The sequence below is a fragment of the Rattus norvegicus genome, chromosome 1, assembly GCF_036323735.1.
Source record: "Rattus norvegicus strain BN/NHsdMcwi chromosome 1, GRCr8, whole genome shotgun sequence".
Lineage (NCBI taxonomy): Eukaryota > Metazoa > Chordata > Mammalia > Rodentia > Muridae > Rattus > Rattus norvegicus.
The window spans coordinates 180,165,815-180,189,227 of NC_086019.1; the positions used below are offsets into that span (position 1 = coordinate 180,165,815).

At 44.5% G+C, this 23,413-nt stretch overlaps 1 protein-coding gene across 2 annotated transcripts in view; it reads left to right on the plus strand.

The window, feature by feature from the left end:
* Positions 1–19,306: 19,306 nt before the first annotated feature.
* Nucb2 (nucleobindin 2) overlaps positions 19,307–23,413 on the plus strand; it is a 36,524-nt gene continuing 32,417 nt past the window's right edge. Inside the window, exon 1 of one of the 2 annotated variants that reach the window (XM_006230095.5) lies at positions 19,307–19,447. The gene's annotated coding sequence lies outside the window, so the exon portion shown is untranslated. 2 annotated transcript variants of the gene reach the window in all.

The following is a 23,413-nucleotide window of genomic DNA, read 5'->3' on the forward strand; positions in this document are numbered from 1 at the left end:
TCTCGCTGAGGAGGACACTTTCCCTTGTGTGGGGCAAGTTCGAATTCTTTTCAGAGATAACTTCCTTACTCCGAATCTGAAAACAAACCAGGAGAAACCACATGATATCTTGGGCAGAGATTAATTTCCTTTAGGGGAACAGTCATTTTTCTGCGTGGCTTGATCTAAGTCCTAGCTAGCTTATTGTGGTCAGAGGCTTCTTTCTAATTAGGCTACAAAACCACATGAAAGTGAACCAAATGGTTGTACTCAGTGTAAATAAGTGGTTTCCAGACCACACAGTACCTTTGTGGTAGGTGAGTGGCCTGAGGGCAGAAGCTGTCCCTGGCTCATCTGTGTGATCAGCAAGACAGGGTTCTGCTTCCTCGCATGGGCATAGCTCCTAGAGTAAGACTGAGACAGGGGAGTAGGCTGGCAGAGTTAAGGAGACAGGAGTTAGGAATGGCATCTCTGAAGGGTTTGTTCGCCCTCCACTGGGAACTCTCAAGGCCGCTCAGCCTTTCCTAGCCACATACATGGGACTTTGTCCTTCCTTCCAAAGACAGGAAAAATGCCAGGGACCTAGGCCTGTATTCTATCAGCTGCCTTTCTTGCTTTTATGGGGCTGGGTTGAACTTCACACACCAGGTAAGCGCTCCACTCCCAGCATGCTGACTCTTGTTTGTGAGACAGTCTTACTATGTATCCCTGGCTGGTCAGGTGCTTGCCACATAATCTAGGCTCTGCCTCAGGAGGATACCACCTCAGTGCACTGCCTCTTCTTCACACAATCTTGAATTCACCAGTGCCTATGGATTTCCTTGCTAACACAGGGAAAAGGCTAATCAGATCAACACTATTGAACTTTGACCTTATGGAACTAAGTTTGCAAAATCTGACTCCAGGAATAGCTTTGAAATTTAGGGGCCAGTAATATAGAGGCTCCTCTGGCTGAATGACTGCTCACTCATTAGAGATCTCAGTTATCTGGTTACATTTCTTTTTTCCTTTTTCTCTTCCACCCACTCCTCCTCCTCCTCTTCTTCCTCCTCCTCTCCTTTTCCTCCTCCTCCTCTTCTTCCTCCTCTTCTCCTTTTCCTCCTCCTCTTCTTCCTCCTCCTTCTCTTCCTCCTCCTCTCTCTCTCTCTCTCTCTCTCTCTCTCTCTCTCTCTCTCTCTCTCAGATCTTGTGTAGCTCAGACTGGCCTCAAACTCTCTATTAAGCAGTGGATGAACCCTCCTTCCCACTACACACAGTGCTAGGATTACAGTCACCCACTGCCTACCACAGCTTAGTTATTTGGTTTCTAGGGGCTCTGCAATCAGCAGGTTCCTTAATGGCTTTTCTTTCACCACTAATCAATGTACCCCATGTTGTGACCCTGAGCATCCTCCAAGGCAGGCCTCAAAGCTATGGATTCAGAGATTGTATGGAGGTCTGTTTCTCCTTGATTACCTCTCTTTGATAAGTGGGAGTGGTGAACTCTGGAGAGAGTGCAGATCTGAGAGGGAGGAAACTCCCAGACATTGCCAATGAATATATCCACTCAACCCAAGAACAACGAAGAATCTCTGTTTAGGTGACAGACAGGAGGTGGAAAAAGAAACAGGAGGAAATGTCTGGGTGGGATATGGTAGTGCACGCCTTCAATTCCAGCACTTGGGAGGCAGGGGCAGGTGGACCTCTGAGTTGAGGCCAGTTTGGTCTACAGAGTGAGTCTAGGATAAGCAGGGCACCCTGTGTTGAAAAACCAAACCAAACCAAACCAAACCAAACCAAACCAACCAAACAGGGAGTGGGGGGGGGGAGGAAAAGGAGGAAAGATACTCTATTATGGAAGCCCAGGATGTTGGAGCACCAAAAAGAACCTGTCCAACAGTGCCAAATGCTGCCAAAAGGCCAAACATGATTGTATAGGCCTGTCATCCCAGTCCTTGGGAACTGGATTCAGCTGGATAAGGAATTCAGGGCCGTCTTCTACTACATATGTAGTTGTTAAATTTAGGCAGAGCTATCTGAGACCTCAAACCAGTGAACTAGTGGGTGGTGGGGTGGCTCAGCAGGCACAGGTGCTTGCTGTTCATACCTGATGACCTGGGTTCAATTCCCAAAATCCATAGTGGAAGGAGAGACTTCACATGGCATATATATGCCCTCCCCACAATAATAATGATAATTAATAATAATAATAATAATAATAATAATAATAATAAAGAAACAAAGTTTAAAAAAATTAGAGACAAAAAAATTCTAGTCTGAAAAAAAATCTTGTTTTATATTTTTCCCATCAAGCTTTAAATTTGATGGGAGTGTATCTGGAGGAATGGCACATCAATTAAAAGCTTGAGTACCCACATTGTGCAGGTCACAACTACCTGTTAACTCCAGCTCCAGGGACCTAACATCTTCTTCTAGTTCCCATGGGCATACACACACACACACACACACACACACACACACACACACACACACAGAGAGAGAGAGAGAGAGAGAAGAAGCATACAAATGAATAAAAAGGAAATAAAAAGGAAAACTTTAAAACTTCATAGTGTGTGCGTGTGTGTGTGTGTGTGTGTGTGTGTGTGTGAGAGAGAGAGAGAGAGAGAGAGAGTTTCGAGGAGATGTGCATGCAGCTCAGTTGGTAGAGTGCTTGCTTACTATATACACAGTCCTGGATTCAGTCCCAGGATTGCATAAACAACACATGGTGGGGTAATCCCAATGCTCAGGAGGATCTGAAATTCAAGGTAGTACTCAGTTACATTGCAAGTTTGAGGCCAGCCTGGGCTACATGAGACCCTGTCTTAAAAAACAAAAATTAAGAAATTGATAAAAAAAAAAAAAAAGAAACAAACCAGAATGTGCTTTTCAGAGGTTCCAGAAAAGTCACCACTCTTCGACCCATCACTTTATATAAAAACATATTCATTAATCTCTCTGATTCTGACCCAATACCGATACCCAATACCCAATACAGACTTTATTCTGTGCTCCTTCTCTCTGTCCCTTTGTTCCCCTCATCCCCGATAGCGAGGGCTCTAGAAATAATTCACATGTTATTTATTTTCTCAACCCTAAGATACAAAAAAGTCATATCAGAGTTACCAAGTTGTTGAATGTAAACAAACAAAAATAGAGTTTAATATTTGTTTAAAAGTTTTTTAATCTTTAGTGGTGTGTGTGTGTGTGTGTGTGTGTGTGTGTGTGTGTGTGTGCTAGTCTGTCAAAAGACCTTGCTCAAGAGCTAGGCATAATGACATGTACCTAAGTGGGGACAGGAAGATTGGGAGGTTCAAGTCCAGTTCTGGTCACAGAAAATGTGTAAGGCTTTTATCCTTAAATTCTGGCCATATTCTGTGATTTTGGCCTCGTCCATGATCTCAGCTAAGGGCTAATTCCAGAGCCAAGTTAAAAGCCAAAGCAATTCACAGCCTAAACTGGAATCTATACTAAAGGACAGATGTACCAAGGTCATTCTAAGCTCATTGCTTCAGAACATGTCAGTATTGGTTCAGGCACCAGCTGATGATCCCACAGGAGAACATTCTCAATGTAAAGTGGCACACATGTATGCAAACAACACTGCCTGACCTCCACTGAGTGACCAGCCCCATGTACAACTTAACACTCCCAAGTGCGGGTTGGCACAGAATTAAGGCCCTCCAGACTAACCCAGATCAGAGCTAAAGCATGCCTCAGCATGGCCCAAATCCTAGAATGTGCTAGCCTACTCTCAGACTCATTAGTCTGTCTGTCAAGCACTTAGTCACCCTACTAGCTCTAGATGTCGCAGTAGGTGCTGGGCCTTGGACATGGGAGGACTTCCTAAAAGCTCGAATCATCCAGGAAGCCTAAGTAAAGGCTACACTTCCAGAATGGTGTCATCAAATAACCTCACAGATTTTTTTCTCATGACATATTTTTGCTTCATCTGCTTATGCAATTTTTAAATTACATAATGGTATGTCCTGTATCGATCCCATCCCATCACCTATGTCCTACTGGGTTTCTATACTGCCTGTGACCTACTTCAACAAATACTTACCTAGAAGATACAAATGTACTGCCTTTAACGTGTGATCTCTAATTCCATAAAAGGAGATTAATAAATTAATAAAATACTGTAAGTACAATAAAGGTATAATAAAGACACCTTCAGAGTTCAGCAAAGCATCATGGAAGAGTGGTTTCTCAGGCCAACATGGCAACATGCACGTGTGATCCCAGCATTTGGAAGACAGAGGCAGAAAGATTATGGTGATAAGTTTGAAGCTAGCCTTCGCTACAGAGTGAATTTGTGTTAGGCAACTTGTAGCCCAGGCTGGCCTTGAACTTGATCCTCCTGTGTCTACCTTTCAAGTGCTGGGCTCATAGGTGTGCACCAACATACCCAGTTTAAAAGAATTGTTTCTTAAAGAGAGTGGTGTAGTTAGAAGTAATCTATATTATGTGCCCAACCCCATTTATGTGTGCGTGACAGGGGCCAGTGGACAACCTTGGCTGCTGTGGTGATTTGAATATGCTTGACCTGGGGAGTTACACTACGGGGAGGTGTGGCCTTGTTGGAGTGGATGTGGCCTTGTTGGAGGAAGTGTTCCACTGTGGGGGTGGGCTTTTAGACTCTCCTCCTAGCCACATGGGAGCCAGTCTTCTCCTGTTTGCCTTTGATTCTTTTTTTTTTTTTCTTTTTTTTTTTTTCGGAGCTGGGGACCGAACCCAGGGCCTTGCGCTTCCTAGGTAAGCGCTCTACCACTGAGCTAAATCCCCAGCCCCCTGTTTGCCTTTGAAACAAGATGTAGAACTCTCAGCTCCTTCTCCAGAGCCATGCCTGCCTGGATGCTGCCACATCCCTAACTTGATGATACTGAACTGAACCTCTGAACCTGTAAGCCAGCCCCAACTGAATGTTGTCCTTATATGAGTTGCTTTGGTCATGTTGTCTCTTCACAGCAGTAAAACCCTAAGACAGATGCCATTCCTTGGAGAGGTACACTTTCTATTATATTGCAATTTTGGAGAGAGAAGCACTCTCTGGGCTGGAACATGGTGGATAGGCTGGGTGGGTTAGCTCATGAACTCCAGGGATCTGCCTGTCTCTGCCTCCGAGCACTGGGATTAGAAACATGCATCATCATGTTTCCCCCACCCCACCCCACCCCCCAAAATGGTTCTGGGATCTAACTCAGGCCCTCATGTTTCCAAGGTAAGCACTTCACTGGCTGAGCCTCTTCCCAGGCCTCCTCTGCTCTGTGATGAATAGGTAGGGTTTATTCTTTTTGTTTTTGTGATACCGAGGATTGAACCCAGAGTGACCTGTCTGTGAGACAAACTTTCTACCAATGAACTGTATCACCAGTTCTCAGCTAGCTCTCTCTACTTTTGGGAGTTGGGGTAGAACAGGGTCTTACAGTATAGCTCTGACTGGCTTAGAACTCGATTTGTAGATCAGGCTTGACTTAGAACTTGTATTGATCTTGCTTCTGCCTCCCAAGGGCTGGGATTATAGTCTTGTGCCACCCGGGTGCCTTTTCCCTTTTCTTATTCTTATTCTTATTCTTATTCTTATTCTTATTCTTATTCTTATTCTTATTCTTATTCTATTATTATTGTTTTGTTATTATTATGCCAACCCATAGGATAATGCTACCTACATTCAGGGTGGGCTCTTCCTCCACAGTTGTCATTGGAAGCTCTCACATGCACACTCCAAGGTGTGACTCATAGGGGCTCTCGTGTTTCTTGATTCAAACCGTCTAAGTGCTGAGTATGATGGGGAGTTGTTTCCCTAAGCACGTGTGTGCAGAATGCTCTTCCAGTCCTTGATTATGAACTTCTTAGAGTCTCAGTAACGTGGCTGCCTAACCATGACCTGGCAAAGGATGACACCAATAGACAAGCTGACATGTCTATAGACAGAAGGACAACTCATGGCGTCCTGACCCTAGACAAAGAACTACAGGTAACTAAGGAACACTAAGAGAGGGAGAAATAGTCTCTCCCAGGAAAGACTTTCCCCAACAGTTGGTTATCCAATATCAAGTGGTCAGTTCTGAAATCATATGTAACATTGTATGTACTAAGCAAGTTGTGTTTAGTATATATGGTTATGAGTCACCATTGGGATGCTGGGAACAAACCCCGGGTCATCTGCAAGAACAAGTGGTCTTAACCACTGAGCCACCTCTTCAGGCTCTAGTACTGGGACTTTTTTTTTTTTTTGAAAAAAGATTTTATTTGCTATTTTATGTATATGAGTACACTGTCATTGTCTTCAGACACACCAGAAGAGGGCATCAGATCCCATTACTGATGGTTGTGAGCCACCATGTGGTTCCTGGGAATTGAACTCAGGACCTCTGGAAGAGCAGTCAGTGCTCTTAACCACTGAGCCATCTTTTCAGCCTTAGTACTGGGATTTTTAAGTGCTTTTTATTCAAAATGGCCAATGTGGCAAAGCAATGTGTTTTGGGGTGTCATGTACTCATTCAGCATAATGGTGGAAAGATGTGGTTAGAGCTGCAGGCTCAGCCCTAATGAAGGTTGCCTATAATGATGATTTGTCCTGGATTTCTTTCCCCTCCTACCACGTATTTCCAAACATTGACTCACCTGTTACCACTAGATGCATGTTGGCTACAGGTAGATGATTGTGGTAAACCAGGAGACCCTGTCTTGGTAAAGATGGACGTTATTTCTTTGTTCCAGGTAATTGATGCCCTGAGGCATGCAGGCCTCTGGCTATCAGGACTCCAGCATTTCAAGAGAACTCAGAAATTCTAGCTTTTATTTCAGAAATCCCAAATATAATAACTAATTAGGAGAAAGACAACTCAAAATCCTGTGTGTGGGCCACCGTCACTCTAAGCCTGGATTGTACCACCCTTTTGGGAGTGAGTCCTCCTCAGACTCCTCCTCTTTACGTGAGTAACAGATGAGCTACCTGGCTTCAGGTTGAGTTGACATTTCATGCAACCCAGGCTGGTTCTGAATCTCTCATCTTCCTGCCTCTGCTTCCTCGTTGCTGAGATCTCAGGAGCATGCCAGCACGCCTGGTTTATGCAGGGCTGAGGGTCAAACTCAGGGCTTCATGTATTCATGAAGGACTCTACCAACTGTACCGTTTCCTCAATCCCCAGCTTACAGCACAGTGCAGAATCACAGGCATTCTCTGATGAGACAGCTCACTGGATACGCCATTCATTCCTAAGCAGGGAGGACAGTCATATGTTCTTTTAACTTTATGGAATGAAGTTCCTGGGATTGGGACCAAGGGTTAGTAGCTGAGCTCATTACATTCTCACTAAGGTCTTCCCTTGGCATAAAACAAAAATTATGACTGTAACACACAAGATTTATTGGATAATGCTTCTTACGGAATGATTGGAATTTATTCTAAACTGCTGCAGTTCTTGTAACTGACAGAACATATATATATATACACATACACACACACACACACACACATACATACGTTTAAATGTGAAATACTTCCAGTCAGGCTCATGTGTTTGAACACTTGGTCCCCGGCTGGTGGCGCTGTCAGAAAGTTGTGAAGCCTTTAGGAGATGGCATCTGGTTAGATGAAGTGAGTCACTGGGGTTGGGCCTTGAGGTTTGATGGCCTGACTCCTCTTCCTGTCCTCTGTCTGCTTCCAAGCTCTGGATGCAGTGTGACAAGCCACCTCATGCTCCTGCTGCCATGCTTGCCCCACCAAGATGGGCCGGATCCCTGCTTAAACTGTGAGCTTTCCTTTCCTGCTTACCAGGTATTTGTCATAAAATGAGAAATTTACGGGCTGGAGAGATGGCTCAGTGGTTAAGAGCACTGACTGCTCTTCCAGAGGTCCTGAGTTCAATTCCCAGCAACCACATGGTGGCTCACAACCATCTGGGATCTGATGCCCTCTTCTGGTGTGTCTGAAGACAGCTACAGTGTCCTCACATACATACAATAAATAAACCTTTAAAAAAAATGAGAAGTTTAGTGAATGCAATATGCTTCAGAATTCTATTTTGAGGTGTGTGTGTGTGTCACTGGGAGGGCACATATTAACCACTAAGCTATGTCCATAGGCTTAAAATAATTTTTTTTAAGACACAGTGCCACTAAGTTGCCCAGGTGAGTCTTGAAGTCGTTTCGTGTCCAAAGCAGGTCTTATATTTTCAATTCTCCTTCCTTAGCCTCCCAAGCAGCTAGAATTATAGGCCCATTTATTATGGACATATGTTTTTAAATTTACATAGTTTCATTTAGAAATGTTTTAACAATGCAGAGAAAACATACCTTTGAGAAAACCGGTGCTATTAGCATTGACATCATCGATTTACCATAAAAGGGAGGCATGGGGGTGACTCACAAGGTGAAACACTTTAGGGCTTGTGGGAGGAGCTTTCCATGGATGCCACTGGCTCCCAGGAGAAAGAGCCCTTGTTACCTACAACTACTCTGTTGTCTCCACGTGCTGGGAGGAGGACTTTGTCTCTGACTGTACCACTGACTGATTCAGTCTCTTCACCCTTTCCTGTAGAGCCTGATGTCACAGCTACTACTGATGCTTGCAGTAGTTTTCCTGGACATTCTTCTAGAGTCTTTCATAATGCCACCTTTGATTGCAGTTTCGACTCTGCTGCTTCTAACAAACGCTCTGCTAATGGTGGAGGGAGCACCGCTTGCCCTGACGGAGTCATCACGCTGTTGGGACTGTGCTCAGCTGCCATTGCCGGAAGAATCCATTGGTCTGCCTGCAAAGGCTGGCTGCTCAGCACAGCCCAGCATGTGTTGCCGTCACTGCTTTGTACTTTTTTAGGGAAGCAGGTTTGGTAAGATTGCCAGCCAGGAGTAGGATCACTGCTCTTTCTTAGGACATTTTCTGTAGAGATAGTACGGTTTTTAAAGACTTTAAACTTGAAATTATGTCTACTGTAAATAGATCTCCATATGATCTATTGCTATGAATATTTATCTCCTACATGTTAATCTGCATAATAGCAAAAAGGAGAAATTGCATTTTCCATTTCCCCTTTCCTTTTCTTTTTTTTCAAGGCAGGGTTTCTCTGTGTAGCCCTGGCTGTTTTGGAACTTGATCTGTAGACCAAGCAGGATGGCCTTGAACTCAGAGATCTGCCTGCCCCTGACTCCCAAGGGCTGAGATTAAAGGCACATTTTTTTTCTCAAGGAGGAAAAAAAGCAAAAGTGAAATTTCCATGCCAAAACATTATGAAAAGAAAAATACTAATATTTGAGATAAATTTTCTTCTGTCCATTTATATGTTTAACAAATATGTATTGATAGGATCTGTGTGATAACCCAAATATCTTCTATAACCTCACGAACCTTACAAGTTAGTGAGAAAAAAAAATTGAGGAGCCAGGCACAATGGCACTTGCCTTGGATGCCAGCATCCAGGAGACAGAAGCAGGTAGATCTCTGTGAATTTGAGGCCAGCCTGGTCTACATAGCCAGCTTTAGGACAGCCACGGAGAAATAGAGAGACCATGTATTAAAAGAGAGAGAGAGAGAGAGAGAGAGAGAGAGAGAGAGAGAGAGGAGAGAGAGAGAGAGGAGAGAGAGAGAGAGAGAGAGAGAGAGAGAGAGAGAGGAAATGAGGAAATTACATCTCCCATATGCTCAGGTGAATATGTGATCAAGGCAAGGTTGGGTGGCTACTGGGGGCTGGCAGCACTTGAATTCCAGTGATTGAGAAGAACCAGTCACTCTTCTGAAATGGACCGAGCTTGGGCAAAGGTCTTAGGTGGGAAGGTTTCAAAGAGCAGACAAGCCCATGTGGTTGAAGTGTAGTGACTCAGAGAGAGTAGGAGGAGGGCAGAAGGAAAAGTGACATGCAGGCTTTGACAGATACAAGGAGTTTAAAGCGTTTAGACGAGAAAGTGCTGTCTTCAAGGAGTAAGTACTGTCTCTTAAAGCAGTTGGAGAAGGGATGACTGCGGGACCAATGGGGGTAGGACACTCACGAGAAACGATGGTGTTGGTGGAGGCAGAAGAACCCATGGACGGCTTAGATGCCTGGGATGGAGGAGGATCCCAGCTGACTCACAAGGTTTCAGTTGAGCAACCGAGTGCATACTGTTTACTGAGATAAGGAAGGAGTGAGTGCAGAGCAGGTTGCAGAGAAATAGATGCTAAGGTGCAGTCAGGGGTATAGAGACCTGTCAGGTAGAAGTTCTGGATCAGGGAAAAGGGCGGAGGTAGAGTTCTGAGTTGGGAGTTGGCTTATGGTGAGGAAAAACCTGTCACATCTCTGTCAGCTAAGGGAGGAGCTCAGGGGCAACCACTGTAGTTAGGAGACTTCTGACAGAAATGACACATGAGCTACAGGGCTTCCTCATTCACTGTCTGACGGTTGTTGTGTTGATGAAAACCGTGACTCTGAAGCAGGTAATAGCAGAAAGCTATGAGCTAAGCCCAGGTCTCCCTGCGAGGCTCCAGAAGCAAAGCCCCACATCTCCCAGAGAAAACTTTGTGTGGCAGCTGCATTAGTCAGACTTGGTGTCAGTGCGACCCAAGTGTCTGAGAGAACAATTTAGGGGAGCAGAGGCTGATTTTGGAATACAGCTTCAGAGCTGTGAGTTCTCCATGGTGGTGAGGGCATGGCAGAGCAGTACAGTTCACATCATGGTGGCCAAGAAACCGAGGAAAAGAGTAAAAAGAGACAGAGGAAGAAGATAGAAAATGTCCATTCAAAGACGACTTTATGAAGAAATGGTCTCAGAGGAGAAGTAGAAATGGAAGGCAGAGTTACATAAAAGTCCAAGTAAAAGAGGGGTAGGGTACATGGAGAAAGTCAACTGATCTGAATCAGCATGTTGTTCTTCAATGACAAGTTCCTGAGAGGGAGGACCAGGGGATGAGGAGTAATCAGGAAGCCAGGGCAGGTCAGGAGGTCCCGCACAAGCTGGTGGCTCATAAAAGGAAGTCTATTAAGAAACCCAGTATCTTACTGACCGTTTGTAGAGGGAAGAAACAGAAGCAACAGAAAGCTATCATGGGGCAGGATGACATCAGCAGGAAGTAACCAAGCAATGTTGCATAAGGGCAGCTTGGACTATCTCACAGGCATCACAGACCCGGCACACAGAAACCTTGGTACTGATAACCAGGGTCCCTCTGTGGGGAAGAGTTAGATTCCCAGGATCCAAAATATGAAGTTCCCCCAGGGCCCTGGCCCCAGGCTATTGCTGGCTCTCCCTAGCCTGTTCCTGATTTTAGACAGGAACTAAGTTCCTTCTCCATACCTCAGGGCCTCAGGGATCTGTCTCTGCTTTCCACATGCTGGGATTAAAGGCACGTGGTGACACTTGGCAATCTTTTGGTGTGAATTTTAAAATTGTATTAGTTTTGGGTGTATGTGTGTATGACTATAAATGTCACAATTTTCAGGTCGAGAGGTCTTTCTTAGTTAGGGTTACTGTTTTAGGGTTTTACTGCTGTGATGAGTCACCATGACCAAGGCAACTCTTATAAAAGACATTTAATTGGGGCTGGCTTACAGTTTCAGAGGTTCAGTCCATTATCATCAAGGTGAGAGCATGGCAACCTGCTGACGGACATGGTGCTGGAGAAGGAGTTGAGAGTTCAACATCTTGATCTGAAGGCAGCAAGGAGGGGACTGGATTCCATACTGGGTGGAGTTTGAGCATAGGAGACCTCAAAGCCCATCTCCACGATGACACATTTCTTCTAGCAAGGCCACATCTACTCCAAGAAGGCCATAATAGTGCCACTCCCTATGGCCAAGCATTCAAACACATGAATCTATGGGATCCAAACCTATTCAAACCACCACAGTTACTTTTGCTGTATTGGAACACCATGACCAAAAGCAAATTGGGGAGGAAAGGGTTTGCTTGGTTTGCACATTACTGTTGATTATTGAAGGAAGTCAGGGCAGGTACTCAGACAGGGCAAGAACCTGGAGGCAGGAAATGAAGCAGAGGTCGTGGCGGAGTGCTACTTATTGGCTTGTTCCTTATGGCTTGTTCAGTCTGCTTTCTCATAGAACCCAGGACCATCAGCTCAGGGATGGCCCCACCCACAATGGGCTGAGCCCTCCCCCACAGTCACTAATTAAGAAAATGCTCTACAGGCTTGCTTACAGCCAGATCTTAGAGCAACATTTTCTCAATTAAGGCGCCTTCCTCTCAGATGACTCTGCTTGTATCAAACTGACATAAAATTGTCCAGACGCCGTCAGAGAGTGACTTTTAAAAGTTAGTTTTGTCTTCCTGCTATGGCCTCTGGGATGGAACTCAGATTGTCAGGCTTGAGAGGTTAGTGCCCCCTGAGCAATCTCCCCGACCTATCACAGCTTGGAAGCTACCTTGGCCTTGGGCTATATAGTGAGTCACAGGCCAGCCAGAGGTACCACGGTGGGACCTGCCTCAAAATAAATTTAAAATGTTTGAAAAATAAGCAGAAAAACAATTTGGAGGGTTGTCTTGGGGGTCAAAGAAGGGATTTTCTTGTCAAAATTACATTATGGATGTTTTAAGCATGTAGAAAAGTTGAAAGAACTTTGCACTAAAGTCACTGAGTTCTATACTATATGTTACTACTTTCTTTTTTAAAAACATTTCTTTATTTAATAGGGAGGGATTTTTACACTATGGGAGATACTCTGTGGTACAATATTCACAGGCCTGGTTGGTGACTCTACAGGCAGAGAAGGATTATGGGAAAGGAGAGGACTATCCAAAGACAGGAGTAGAGCCATTGGGTAATAGGAACCAAGTCAGCATGAGCAAAGCGACTGCCTATTAGGTTACACATGTGCAGAAAGAGGAAAGGAATAGTGAGACCGGAGGCTCTTGAAGATTTGAAACTGAGATACGGTGAGCATGGTGTTATTTCCCAACCAACCACTTAACTCGGTTCCTGCTTGTTAATGGAACCCAAATTTGGTGTGGGGGTAGCAATGTAGAAAGAAATAATTAGGATTGACACAAGTCAGTCACAACTATTGCCTTCCCCTCTGCCGGACACTGGCTATCCCAGGATACCCTAAGGTGAAGAGAATGATTGGCAGGACCACTGTGAAAAGTCCTGCGAAAGAAAGGGAAAGAACTTTCCCAGAAAAGGCCCTTTGCTGCCTTGCCTGCCCAGTCCCTGCCCTCCATGCTTCCTACTTTGGAGGTCAAGATTCATAATGTCACCAGGAGTATAGTAGTGTATCCCTCTGATACTAGCACTTGAGAGTTGGAAGCAGGAGAATCAGAGGTTCAAGGTCATCCTTGGCTACACAGAGGTTAACTTGGGCTACACTTGATCCAGCTCCTATAACCCCAAATAAAGAAAACAAACGAACGAATGAAAGTAATGAGTGGCTTGGGTTAGGGGATGTAGCTCAACCTGAGAGCACTGTTCAATGTGTGAGGCCTCAAGTTCCATCCTATGGTGACAACCCCTCGCCTCAACAAACCTGGAGACTGACCAAACTGATATAAGGAAGTTCTCAACAGAGGTGATTCAGGTTATCTGCTAAAAACATGAGGAAAAATTGTCCTCTGACTGCCCACTCAAATCATGCATTTACACACACACACACACACACACACACACACACACACACACACACACAAATCACAGTAGTAGTAGTAGTAGTAGTAGTAGTAGTAGTAGTAGTAGAAGAATACTTTTTTTTTCGGAGCTGGGGACCGAACCCAGGGCCTTGCGCTTGCTAGGCAAGCGCTCTACCACTGAGCTAAATCCCCAACCCAGAATACCTTTAAATATATAAATGGTTTGTATATTCATGGGAGACTGATTAGTAATGGATTAGAGAACTTGATAAGGGTAAAGCATTTTCTTTTCACAAAGGATACTGACAATAGGATTTTGCATGAATTATAAAGACCTTGATTTACTCATTTATTTTCTGTAAAGGCCAAGTAGTAATAATTTTCTTTTTCTATGATCCTGGCTGCTGAACATGCCTCGAAAGCACTCTCCCACTGAGATATATGCCCAGTACTCTCACACTGTATTCTGAGATCATCTTGCTTAATTCCAGGCAGGTCTCAAACTTGCAATCCTCCTGTCTCAGCCTCCTGAATAGCTGGAATTACAGGTATATGTGTGCCACTGCACCTGGCTCATAATTTGTGTCTTGAGAGCTGAAAAAAATTTTAATATCTACTCAGATCTGCCATTGCAATACCATGGTAGTCAGAGGCACTATGTAAAGATACTATATATGTAATGTGTTTACTTGGTAAATATGGCTGTATGCCAACAAAACTATCTACAAAACCAGGCAGTGGGGTGATGGGGTCCAATCGCCACAGGAGGCTGATCTGTGAAGAGACCTTATTCTAAGTCTTGGCTCCCACAGAGTTTGCTGTTGAGTTGGGTCTTTCCTTTCTTTCTTTTTAGTTTTTGAGTACTTAGTGTGTCTGGAGTAGTAGACAGTCTCTACTGTCTTCGTCCATCTTCTGAACACAAAGAGCTTGCCTTTGTAACCAACTGAACAGTTGCTGCCAAGTTGAATCCTGGAAGAAGAATACAGAGGGGCATACTGTCATATCAAGAGGCCAAAATAGGCTGGGTGCACACCTTTAATCCCAGCACTGGGGAGGCAAAGGCAGGTAGACCTCTGAGTTCAAGGCCAGCCTGGATCACAGAGTGAGTCCCAAGACAGTTGGGGATATTACATCAAGAAAAAGAAAAAAGGTGGGAGATGGTGGCATATGCCTGTAATCTCAGCAGTCAGGAGACAGAGGCAGGAGGCTTGCTACTAGTTCAAGGCCAGTTTGGGTTACATATGTAATTCCAGGGCATTGAGGGCTACAGAGAGAGAAGCTGTAACAAAACATTAGAATATATGCAATATATGTACACACATACGCACACACATACACACACACTCACACTCACACACACACTCACACAGTCACACACACACACTCACACAGTCACACACACACACTCATACAGTCACACACACACACTCACACAGTCACACACACACACTCATACAGTCACACACACACACTCACACAGTCACACACACACGCACACACATACACACACATACACGCACAGAGAGAGAGGGGGGTGGGGAACAATGAACATAAAACAAACAACCACCCAGAAGCAGCTGAAAGGCACTGGCTCTCCCGAGGTACCAAGAACTACTCTACGGGGCACGGCTCACAGTTGCTGGTTTGTCCAGATGTTTTTCTTTACTTCTTGCCTGCCCTCCAGCAAACTCATTTTGAGTTTCTTAGCTGAGTTGAGGTTTCCTTGGAAATTAAAGAATCAAATTGCCTAGTTCAAGATGAGCGATATCCCATGAAGGCAATAATCAGCTGGGGTTTCCTAGGTAACGGGCAGATGGGTGTGTGAAGAGAGAAGAAAAACTCTATTCAGTACCATCTCCAGCAACTAATATGCACCCCGGGTCACAGCACAGGTGCAGAAATGCTTTTTAACATATCCCCGTAGCACGCTATGCAAGGCACCCTCTAATCTACTCTTCACCATCTCTGTAGCATAAATCACTACTGCCTAGGAGCTTGCTCATAGTTAATAACACTAAGCAACGGCACATTCAGTGGCGTGCACTGCCCAAGGCAGGAAGCAAATCTGGAGCTGTTTTTTTTTTTTTCAACATAATATTTTTTTAAAGTTTTTTTTTAATGTTTAGATTTATTTATTTCATATGAATGCTGTGTCACTATCTTCAGACATACCAGAAGAGGGCATCTGATCCCATTACAGATGGCTGTGAACCACCATGTGGTTGATGGGAATTGAACTCAGGACCTCTGGAAGAGCAGAGAGTGCCCTTAGCCACTGAGCCATCTCTCCAGCCCCCAACATAATATTTTTATTGATTATTGATTATTTGGGAATTTCACATCAGATACCCTCACACTTCCGAGTCCTCCCTTTGTGACCCCCCCCCCCAAAAAAAAAACCAAAAGAAGAGATAAAGTCAAAACCAACCAACCAAACAAAAATACTGTCCAATTTGTGTTGCTCATATACCCAGTGGCCAGTTCCTTTGAGAAAACCGAGTCCTCTCTCACCCTCAAATCCATCGATTTCTTGCTCATTTTACCTCTCCATTCATATGTTGACTTATTGGTTACCTGACGAGCTGATCGGTTAGTCTGCTAGAATACACACCAGGCCTAGAGTCAGATAACAGATTCAAGACCAGGCACAAATGCCTGGCATTTGAGGTAGTGTCGGGGAAGGAGTCTGACTTGTGTAATGTCCTGACTTTTCTTCCACCCTTCTGCCTATCAAGACATTCTCCATCCTAGCTAAAACCTAAGTTTCAGGCTTTATTTATTAAGTAACATTTCTTTCTTTTTTTTTTTAAGATTTATTTATTTATTATTTATATGAGTACACTGTAGCTGTCTTCAGACACACCAGAAGAGGGCACTGGATCCCATTACAGATGGTTGTGAGCCACCATGTGGTTGCTGGGATTTGAACTCAGGACCTCTGGGAAGAGCAGTCAGTGCTCTTAACCACTGAGCCATCTCTCCAGCCCCCTTAAGTAACATTTCTTTGTCCTCTTAGAACCTCATTCAACACTCACATGAGTCATCTTCCATGTTTTCTTTTTTTTTTCTTTTTTTTTTCGGAGCTGGGGACCGAACCCAGGGCCTTGTGCTTGGTAGGCAAGCGCTCTACCACTGAGCTAAATCCCCAACTCCCATGTTTTCTAGTATTTTGTTTGCTTTTGTTTCATACGGCAGGTTCTTACATTGTCCAGGCTGGCCTTGGCTTCCTATACTTTTGCTATACTACCGCATGCTAGTATTGATGTGTGGGGACCACCATACCTACAAGTCTAGTAGTCCCTCCAGCATTGGGGTGGCATATCAACTCAAATCGTACATGGTTACTAACAACACTTATGACTAGGTAATATCTCTCAAGTTGAAATTTAGCGTCCCTACACCATATTACTTTTATGTTCCTCAAGTGTCATTATGTTCAACCTGTTCATTTCCTTACACGTGTCTCCCTGCCTCCCGTCCTCCTCCTTCCTTTCAGTACTGAAGACTGAACCAGGGCCTTGAGTACACCAGGGATGCTCTCCACCACTGAACACATTTCTCACCCTTGCTGCTATTTTCCTTTACCAATTTTTTACTGTAAGAACTCATCTTCTTTGCTTTTGCTTAGTACTGTTTGGTGGGAGAGTTTGAGTCAGGGTCTCACCCGGTTGCCCAGGCTGACCTCAAAGTTGAGTCTTCTGCTTCAGTCTCTCAAGTGCTTAGATTAAGAGTCAGGCGGCGCCAGGCTTTTGTCCTCATGGCCTTCTGAAGTGCTGTGCCCCGCTGTTTCCTAATCCAGAATCTTGCTGTTTACTCATCGTTCATCCTGTTTTTCTTGTCTTCCCCGTGCCCTTCACCCCAGAAAGGTGCCTCCACCTCGGTCACCACACACCTGTTCCTTATCTTCTGAGTTACACCACTGGATGGATCTCACCTTCCCGTTTGCTAGGTTTTATTGATCTCCGTCAGATTTCTATGATTTTTTTTCCAGGCAGATCACCGCCAGGATTACTGAGGTTTGCCCTTAGAAAAGCTACACCCGGTTTTTTGTGCTCAACTCACAAGGTATTTGTCCTTGTGATAGATGATAGGTAATAAAAATGTTCCTGGGTTTAATATGTTTACAGTCTAGTATTTTGGTTTTGTTTCATAAGGCAGGCTCTTTCTTAGCCCAGGCTAGCCTGGAATTCCAGATTCCTTTGCTTCCATCTGCCATACAGCGGTACTGAAGGTGTGGAGGCGCCTCTGCCTAGGAATTCTAGGAATTCCCAGTGTTGGGGTGGCATATCAACTCCAATCTTACATGGTTACTAACGACCCTTCTGATGGAGGTAATATCTCTCAAGTCGAAATTTAGTGTTGTTATGCCAGAGTCTTTTACCTTCCTCAAATGTCATTACATTCAATTTGTTCATTTTTTAAAACCTATGTCTCTGCTCTTAATCCCTCAGTGGAGGCAGAGCCACACGACAAAAAACGGACCCTGATTCTAAAACACAAAAGGAGTTTAGCTTTGGGGTGTTATTCTAAGTAAATGGAAAAGAGGTGTGGGTAATACTTAAAATCTAGAGGCTGAGGTCTGTCTTGATTTAGTCATCACCCCAAGAATGGCTGAGTTACTACAATGTGACAGCCACTTTTTAAATTCATTTTTTTTATTGATTAGTAAGTGTGTGCGTGCGTGTGCTGTTATTGACCCCATTTTACACAGAAGGAAACGGAAGCATAGTGTTCTGATACCTTGTCCCATCCCTTTCCCCTTGCCATCAGACAGGGAATGATGGGTTAGAAAAGTTGAATGTTGCAAGAGAGAAGAAACCTGATCCCTAATGGTGCATGCAGCCACTAACCCATATTGTGTCTTGCTAACAGTTCACCTTCCTGTGGATTTCTGGGTTCTACATTTGTAGATTCAACCAACTTGAGATCGCGAGTAAGATGGAGACAGAGAGAGACAGAGAGGGAGTGAGAGTATCAACACTCCTCTCTCTCTGCTTCTTGTGACCAGCTGCCTCAAGTTTCTGCTGCTGTACCGAAGGGCACCCTTAAACTGTGAGTCCCCCCTTCGTTAATTGTTTTTCTTAGTATTTTTCATTGCAGCGAGGAGACCAATCAATACACAACCTAGAACTTTTTTCTTTAGATGGAAAAAAAATGCCCTAAAAATTAGTAAGGTGTGAGTAACAGGCACTCAAAGTGCAAAACCAGCTCCAAGGTTCTAAAGCTTTTCTACCCTCTAAGCAGGAACGTTTAAGAGCCCCACCGTTAAAATGTTAATGTTAAATGTTTTGAAGATGTCTTGACTCCATGGGGTAGAGAGAAGAAAAAGCTGTATCTCAAGATGTGCATGAGATAAAAGTGAGGTAGATGCTATTATTAGGTTACAGGGACGCAGAGCCCAGGATAATGTGGGTGGGGTACCTTTAAAGACAAGTCTAAATCTCTCCAAGAAAGAGGTTCTCCAAGGACCCACAAGAGGGCTGCCACTTTTTTCTCCGCCACTGTGAGCGCTGCAGGTGCAGGCCAGAGACCAAAAGCCTGCAAACCCTAAGATTTTGTGGAGGATCCCCGGGCAACACTTCACCCTCCGAAGTCCTGCACTACCAGCTAGTCTAGGACAGCAAAGGAAGGAAGAGGCGCGGCCTCCTCACCCGTGTCGGAGAGCGCCACGTCCCTCTTGGCTTGGTCTTCCCAAAGCGCCTTCGCGTAGGCGCGTCCCTGGACCAACTCACCAATAGGCGTTCTCCGAGGTCCGGAGCCGGACCAATTAGCAGCTGTCAGAGGCGGAGGCAGTCTCCATGGCAACCAGGAGGCGGGCACGCATTAGGCAGTGGATCAGAGCAAGGCGGAGGGCCGTGGGCAGGGAAAAACTGGTGTGCTCGCGGCGGGCATCAGTCGGCTTAGCCTCGCGCACGGGGACTCTGCAGAGAAGGTTAGTGGCGCGGAGCTGGGTGTAGATCCCAGCTTCGAGAAGGCTGGGAGGGTCACAGGAGAGAGGGTGTAGGTCTGTTCTTGCCCTGCCCTGGTTGTGAGTGTGGAGGGCCGAATTCTGGGCGGGCAGGATTGGGGAGGGTCTCCTAGCTGAAGCCGGAGGCTCCGGGTCCACTCCACCACTCTTCTAGCTACAGGGCACCTGAGCTTTTCTTCGGGATGGGTAGCAGGGTAAGTAAGCGGAGTAGGTGCTGGACTCAGACTGGGGCGGGGTCCGTGGGCGCGGGGCATGCCCACTGGTAAGGTCTCTGGACCTACAGATTCGGGGCTGATGCTCCGCGCCCCCCAGCACTGTGGAGCAAAGCTAGGCCCAGGAACACGGCTCTTCCTTCCCAGAGTATGTGAAGCTAGCATCTGCCACTAAGGAGAAAGTTCCTGCCAGCTGTAGTATCGTTTGCCCCAAAGTGACAAATTAGGTGAAAGAGGAGCCCTTTCGATTTAGGGGGAAGAGAAAGATGTTTCTTGTTGCACCTGCTGAATGTTACCTCGGTGGGCTGCTGTGGTTACTGTGGTTGATGCAGACAGCCGTCTCACCAGACAATTATTTTGCAAAATCAGAAAGGGGTGGAGGGGGAAAGAACGAAAATGAACAGGAACCCTTGTTCCGATGATTTATACCTTTCACCAGGTTAATTACCTTTTACACAAATTGAATGCTGAGTCCTATCCTCTTAGTTTCTTAGTTAAGGCTCTGTCAACTCTGTGGATAAATAATATAAATTCTACCCCCCTCCCCAATCATCCTGATTTTGACAAAAGACAGGAAGGTGGTGACTCACACAATATTAGCTATTAGGGGAGCCCGAGGCAGAAGGATACAGGGCTTAAATGAAAATATTTGTTATAGTGAGTTATGGTTAATTTTGGGATTTCCTTATAGGAACACTTTAAATGTTGAGTTGATTGTCCCACAGAATTGTCAAGAAGTGATATGATAGTGTTATATCAGACATTTGGACCAGGTAGCCTTTGGCTATTTCAATTGCTTCTTAAGGTTTTCCTTGACTGGTTTTGTTAACTGGACTCGAGTAACACTCAAATTGTTTTATCTTATTCTTCTTAGAAATTGTATCAGGACTTTTCCTTACTTAAAACTGTGTTATGGCTCTATAAAACTCAAATTCAATAAATAATGGTGTGTGTTCCAACACACACTCCTCCTTTAATACAGCAGGGTTGAACATTAAAATAATGGAAATTTAGGATTATAAATGAACTCTCAGACAGTATCACTCTAGTTATTAGGTGAGCACAGGACTCTCCATCATTAAGTTTGTCTGATGTGGGTCAAAAATTCAGTTCCAAAAGCCATCTAGGTGGCCCTGTAGATAAAGGCTCTTGCAGCCAAGTCTGATGTCCCTCTGAATTTGGTCTCAGTGACCCATATGGTAGAAGTGGGGCACCAGCTTCTACAAGTTGTCCTTTGACCTCCACGCAAACATCCATAGATACATTTTAACAATTCCTCTCTGCCTCCTTGTGGCTTCATAGATGCTGTTCTTAGGTTCTTTTCATTTACCCACGGCTTTGTGGTGGAGGCCCTGTTGCGTTTACTCATCTCTGTTCCCCAAGGAACTTAGCTGTTCATTTCATTCATTTCTGGGCATGTGCATGTGTGTATGCGTGCATGCCCGCAAGCGCGTGTGTCCACAAATTTCAGGTGTCTTCCATCACTTTCCACCATATGTTTTGAGACCTGGAGCTCACCTATCTGGCCAAGGAGCTTCAGGTATCCTCCTGTCTCTGGGTCCTTATTGTTGGGATTGTAGGCATGTGGCCCACCTGGCTTTTTATGTCCGTGCTTGGGATCCAAACTCAGGTCCATATGCTTCTGTGGCAAAGTTAACTGACAGCCATCTCCTTAACCTCTATTTCCTAACGCCATCCCTCCAACCCCTCACACGTTTTCTATATCCTTTTGGTGTACTTCTTGTTTGTTTTTGCTTGTTTGTTTAAGACAGGGTAGACTCAGACTCAATATGTAGCCCAGGTTGGCCTGGATCTTACGGCAGTCTTTCAGTCTAAGCCTTCTGAGAGCTGGGATTACAGGTGTGTACCACCCAGCCCAGCTTTCAGCATGGCTTTTGCCAAGTTCATTTGTGTTCACTAAGTACAAATTGAAATGAAATCATGAGAAGGCAGTTAGGACAGTTTTCAAATCAGTAGTCATTTATGATGGGCATTAGCTCTAGTGTCTTTATTTAGGATATGTTGTGTGTGTCACTGCTGACAGTGTTAGAATAATGTATGTTAAACTCGTGTCCTACTTCCTAAGGACCCTCTTAGTGATTGGTGTCTGCAAAATATTACTTTGAGTATTTGGGGAGCTGGAAGGATCAAGCGCTAGTTTTTAAAACCTATTGAAGGGCTGGCAAGATGCCTCTGAGGGTAAAGGTGCTTGCTGCCAAACCTGATGTCCCAAGTTCAATCCTGTAACCCATGTCAAGGTGGAAAAAAGAACCAACTCTCTCAAGTGTTTCTCTGACTTTTATTTGAGTGTCATGGAGCTCATGTGAACACACATGAAGTAAATACATAAATAAGTAAAAATTTAAAAATGTATTGAAAATAATTTATACTTTTTTTTAATGTTTTGTGGCAGAGTTTCATGTAGCCCAGGCTGTCCTTAACTCACTATGTAGCCAAGCTTGGCCTCAAACTGAAGGCCATTTACCTAACTTATTCTCCTGGATTCTAGGATTATAGGCAGTAGACACCATGTCCAGCTTAATTCAGTTTCATAGTTAGGAAAATCAAGACTCAGAAAATCAAGACTCAGAAAATCAAGTTTCAGACTAAGAATGGAACCCTACCTTAGTATCCATTCAATTCCCAGCACCTGGTGGGGGGGTGTTGGGGAGGGAAAGGAAGAGATGTGTAAACAACTGTCAGATGAATGAAAGAGGCTAGGGTTCAATGTGCTGTTTATTTGTTTGTTTTTACCATGTTGTATTGAAGTCATGTACAAAGGTATCCTGCATATTCTCTTCCCTCTACATCAAATACACTGCCCCAAAAGACACCTGTTACTAAGATTTGGAGAGGTTTGGTTTTCTTATTTTCCTTGCAGACAACATAGAAGTACATTCAGTGTTATATTTAACCATGGTACATACTGTCTTATGTAGCGGAGTTTCAGAGACGGCATTGCAGTACACTGAGTTTTATGTCTGTGGCAGGGAGAGATGGCTCAGTGCTTAACAACACTTGCTGTTCTTGCAGAGGGTCTAGAACCCATATCGGATTGGTCACAACTGCCTCTAACTTCTATTTCAGGGACTCTGACACTCTCTTCTGGCTCCCACGGGTACCTACATGCATATGGTGTGCATATGAATAAGTAGGCAATACATGTATAATTAATAATAATAATAAAATAATAATAATAATAAGTAGCCTATCTGTGACAAACAGGTCAAGTTAGTTAATTATAATACTCATTTTTGTATGTGTGGATATTGGCATGCATTTGGAAGGTCAGAGGACAACGGTCAAAAGTTAGTTCAACTCTACCATGTGGTTTCTGGGTCTCAGGTTTGCCAAGCTTGGTGGCAGGTGCCCTTACCCATCAATCCATCCTGTCACCTCCAAGTTAACTGTTTTCAGGTAGTGGTAAGTAATTATAAGAAATATTTCAGTTAGGACTTTGTTAACTGTTTAGTTTAGTCTTCTTTTCTTCTTCCTTTCTTTTCTTCTTTCTTCCTTCCTTCCTTCCTCCCTCCCTCCCTCCTTCCTTCCTTCCATCCATCCTTCCTTCCTTCCTTCCTTCCTTCCTTCCTTCCTTTTCTTTCTTTCAAGACGCTCGTGGTGCCCAGGTTGGCTCCAGGCTTGCTATATAGCCAAAGACAGCCTTGCTCCTTCTGTTGTCTACCTCATGCTGGGCCAACAGGCATGTAGCACCATCATA